General features: G+C 37.6%; 1 pseudogene; it reads right to left on the reverse strand.

The window, feature by feature from the left end:
- Positions 1 to 3,153: 3,153 nt before the first annotated feature.
- LOC122278437 lies at positions 3,154 to 4,987 on the reverse strand (annotated as a pseudogene).
- Positions 4,988 to 5,373: the final 386 nt, after the last annotated feature.

Below are 5,373 nucleotides of genomic sequence, written 5' to 3' on the forward strand. Positions count from 1 at the left end.
CTCTCAGCCAACTAAGGCACTTAACTCACCGGAAACAACCACCGAAATCGCCGGCCAGCCCAACTCCGGCGAACCCACTCCCTTCCGGCAAGCCCACTGCCATCCGCCACCCTCCCCTCCCTCTTTTGCCTGTCGGCTTGACAGATACTCTCTCTCTCTCTCTCTCTCTCTCTCTCTCTCTCTCTCTCTCTCGTATTGCACCACCATTCCGAGAAGGCCAATGGCGTCGCCGGTCACTCCCAGCCACCCCAGAGCCATCGTCGCTTCAGTTTCCTCTCGGTAAGCATCGCACAACCATTTGGTTGTTTTTTCTTTTTCCTTGTTTAGTTGATACCGTACGCGATGTGAGCCACTCCCGTAAGCTTTTTCCTTCGTTTTAATTGTTTTGTTTCAAACTTCCCAAAAAGCCCCTTCAATGCTTCCATAATCACATGTATGCCCTTTGACCCTTAGCCTATACCCTCCTGAACCAAATTCTTTTTATTACAATGGCCTTTAGGCTTTTAGCCATTTGACCAAGTGGTTTCCTTTTAAGGGTGTTGGGCCTAGTTTTTTTAATAAACCTATTAGACTTAGTTTTTAACTGGACTTGTTTAATTTGGGTGGGCTTGTTTTACTATTTTCAGAAAATATTCATTATTTTAAGTAGGTTGATTTTATAAATTAGCATACTGTTTAATGTGAGTTGATGGTGTTTTACACGAAACTGTTTTAGTGTATTTGAGTGGGCTGTTTTACTTAAATAAATATATTAGTCATAGACTTGTTTTTATAGAAAATATTAATGGGCTTTTAAGCATTTTTTAAAGTATCCTTTTATATTGTTTCAGCTTATTATCTTAGTTAATATTCCAATTGACCTTTAACTAGATTTCTATAAAATTATTAAGTTATATGTTTACAAAGGATATTAAGTATTATGATATGAGTTTTGGAATAATATTATTTTATGTAATCTTTGTATATTTGAATATTTATTAAATTATCTCTATGGTAGGATTTTAAGTATTTAGAATGTTACGACACGTTTTCTAGAAATATTAGTAACGATTAGTGCCTCGTATAGGTCAAGAGCTACGACGTGAGATTGTGAAAGCAGCGCTAAGAGGTAATTAGTATGATCATATAATTGCATGTGTACTGTACTCTAATGGTATATGAAAATATGATGTTTGTCTATGCTACGCTATGAGCTAAGTCAAGGTTAGATTCCCTTCATGACCTGTGATGAATTATGACATTATGCTTGTATGAATGAATTGTTGTTTGATGGAGTAAATAATTCTAAAATCATATGGAAGCCATGAGATGTTCATTAAGTCAAGTATGCCATGTAATAAAGTAGCTAGATTATTTATGCCATGCTCATATGGTACCTAGATCACGTATGCCATGGAATGTTTATGTTTAGATCATATTGTGCCATGTACAAGAATATGCCATGTTATGCTATGCCATGTATAAGGATATGCCATTTTATGCTATGCCATTTACAAGTATATGCCATGCTAGAAAAGTTCATGATATTAAATAAGTTCTCGTACATTAAGAAAGATAAGATGTTTAAGGGTGACATGGACCTAAGCGTGTTCACCACAAGCTATGTTAAGATGGTGCCATGGACCTAAGCGTGGTTCACCATATGTTAGGTGAAACACGGACCTAAGCATGTTTCACTTCAAGTTACATTAAGGATGACACGGATCTAAGCGTGTTCATCACAAGTTATGTTAAGGATGACACGGATCTAAGCGTGTTCATCACAAGCTATGTTAAGGATGACATGGACCTAAGCGTGTTCATCACATGTTATGTTAAGGGTGACACGGACCTAAGCATGTTCACCACAAGTTATGTTATGCGGTGCCACGGACTCAAGCATGGTTCACCTTATGTTAAATGAAACACGGACTCAAGTGTGTTTCACTCCATGTTAAGACAAGTTATGGGGTGCCACGGACTCAAGCGTGGTTCACCATATAATAAGCGAAAGTCAAGATAAACAAGTAAATTATGCATTTACGTTTATATGTTCGCCATGATTATATATGTTTCAGCTCATGTTGATGATGAATAGACATGCTATGAGAATGTGAATGGTATATGCATGTTTGAAGAGTCTTTCAAAAATTAATTCTTGTTAAGTTATATTTTACGGTATGATATACTATTTACTAAGTATTCGACTCATTTTTATTTATTTCTTTGTTTCTTTGTTCTCCTCTATGTTTAAATGTCACAAATGATGGTTGTAAGGACGTAAAGTTGGAGGACCAGGAGAAGATCTAGTGCAAGGACTTAGTTCTTTTATGTTTTTTTTTTTTTTGGATAAAAAGTCACATGTAGGGTTAGTTTATGTTTTTATTTTACATTTTCAGTTTTAAGTTTTTCAAAAACAGTTATGTTCAGTTTAATTAATGTTTTAATAAATGCGGTATTTCAAAATATGAATCTCTTTACTGGGCATTATATTATGTACGTTAGTGACATCTCTATCCTACGGGAACGGGGTGTTACACTTGTCTACGCCACCGCCACTATCCTTCTCTACCTACCCATCTTTCTCCTCTACCCATCCGACCCGGCCAACCAACTTGCTCTAATCCGCCTCAATAGCGTCCGAGTCAACTCGTCGCCTGGACTCACCCTCGACCTATCCTTCTCTCTCATCGTCAAGGTCTATAACAGGGACTTCTTCTCCCTCGACTACAACTCCTTGGTCATCTCAGTTGGCTACTAAGGGAGGGAGTTCAGGGAAGACATTTTTTTTTTTAAGTAAAAATATTTTATATATCAAAAGGAGTAACCAAGTACACTGAACGTATACAAGAAAACACCTAGCCCAAAATAAAGCACCCCTAATGACCCAAACAAGCCCGTGAAAAAACAACCCAAAATACACTAATCCCAAAACTACCCAAAATACCCAAAAAATTACACTGAACCCCAAGCCAAGCCCCTAATTACACTAATACCCAAGCCCAAGCCCAACCCCTTGTGTTTCCCGTCTTCACATTGCCCTCCCTTTAGAGTTCCCTCTAACTGAGCTACCTCCCTTAGTGTCGTAGTTAATTGACCAAGAAAGACGCTGTAACTCCCTGTTTTTCTTGAAACTTTTGGTTTCAAGCACGTGGCTTGCCTCGATCGCGGTGATTAGTTTATTGAACTGGTCTTCGCATCCTCAGGGAAGACATATCCCTCGACGGCACCCATCAAGATAACCTGTGCAGCCCAGATGGCCAGGATGCTTTGTGCATGGACCAAGCTTGGGTTGCCCAAGTAGTCAAGTCCACCCTCACTGAAGATCTGTGCTCCAACCTTGAACCAGACAACCTTGCCAAATTTGACTCCATTGCGAGCCAAGAGTTCGAGGAAGACATATCCAAGAGCTCCAAGCATTGCCCACCTAGAGCGGATGACTTCGAGCTCACAGTTTTTGGCAAAAGTTTCTAGGTCAGCTGACAACCCAGCACTGTCCCAACCATAGTCACCTGGAAATTCCCCAATAAGGTAAGACAGGGGCTCCCTAGAGAATGGACCCAAATACTTGACACGGTCTAGACCGTACCATGGGCTTCCAGAGGAAACAGTCTTTGTGGCGGTTTCCTCATGCTAACACGACCAACACCGAGCTCGGGGGTTGATGGATCAAGCTGCACTACCTTGCCAGCGAAAGCTGGGGAGGAGAGAGCCATGGTTGAGGAGGCCATTGTTGAATGAGAAAGAAAGGTTTGTTCTTGAACTTCTGGTGGTGGAAATGAATCGTACTTTAATACCATATATATAGTAGGTTTTGAGCTAGGCGTCTTCTTCTAATATCCAAATCTTCAACCCCATTAGTCGTTCAAGATCTCTTAGTGACTCATGGCACTCTCTAATCCACCAGTCCTTGGTTTCAATTTTACAATTTCCAACCAATGCAGGTGCAACAAGTGTATCCTTCAGATTACACTCACCAGATATTTGAATATTATTTGAACTCACAGATAAAATAATAGAAACTTTAACATCTCTGCATACTTGTAATTTAGTGCAACAGATGTATCATTCATGCTGTCCAAACTCAGAGACGAAACTTCTTGAATTATGAGTGTAGGAGATTTTTCTTTAGAGATATGATGGTCATGTACATGGGTTGGAATGGACCACAAAGGAGAAATATCTTATGGCTGCGTAAACAGTCATGATGTGGGTTAGAATTGACCACAAACCAGAGCCATGCATATATCTGGTTGCTGCAGTCTTGTGGCATCACATCCACAAACATTCCTAAAATATCTTTTTTGATAATTAATAAACTTTATTGAATACATTCTTAAAATATCTTTCAAACTGTTGTATTCATTGGATCATTACAGACACATCGTTTATAGAATTACTAGTTAAGAATAAATCGTGTGTAATCAAGCGAGGGATATTTTCGTACTGAAACAATCTTTTTCTATAGAGAATAGATTACACACGATTTACATAGCATTAGTAGATAATTATAACACATTTTTCAATTCAAATCAGAAAAGATCATGTGTAAAATAAATGGGTTAATTCACTGTTGTTGGTGGCATAATATATATGCATTCTTTTTATTGTATTAATTTTTCTATTGCTAGAATTGACATGCTCAACTTGATTTACTACAGCTAGTCAAAAGACAAACAAAAAAGTAACATATAGACTATGCCAGATTTCAGATGTATTTTGTAATCAAACAAATTATGATTTAGTATTTTCTGCTAAAATGCCAATTAAATCTGTATGAAATAAATTAATAGAAAGTCACTATATTTTATGTAAGTTCTTTTTTAATCTTTTTGATGGTTTATAAGTAGATGTACCAATTAGATTATCTACCAATGAGATTACACAGGTACCTTTCTCGATAATGCTTCAGATACTCAATAATTGTAAGAAAATGCATCGTTCATTAAATACCTATACCTACAAACATCAGATGAAGATAAATCATAATAAAACTTCACGTACCTACTAGTTAGCAGATGTTCTATTAGTGTTCTTCAAAGACCTGCAGAAAAGGTATACAGAATGGTAAAAGATATTCTATTAATCTCAAAAGATTTTTTTATCAAAACAGAGCAATTTTCCCCGCAATCCAATGACAAAATTATAACTTGGTAGGGAGCCTCATGAGAATTTTCACAGATAATTGAGTTGTTGAGAATGCTAGGTCAGTCAGTCGAGCATAATGCATCTCAAACAAGTACCTTCTCAGATAAAAAGCACACCCAAGTACACATGATGTAAAGAATCACTTATCTATATATGAAAACATCGTGAAAAGCTAGCCCACTAGAGTCTATAGAAGCTGTCCAAAGGAAGAGAGTACTGAAAACTAAAGCTTTGAGCTCCTCCAAT

Source organism: Carya illinoinensis, chromosome 10, assembly GCF_018687715.1.
Source record: "Carya illinoinensis cultivar Pawnee chromosome 10, C.illinoinensisPawnee_v1, whole genome shotgun sequence".
Lineage (NCBI taxonomy): Eukaryota > Viridiplantae > Streptophyta > Magnoliopsida > Fagales > Juglandaceae > Carya > Carya illinoinensis.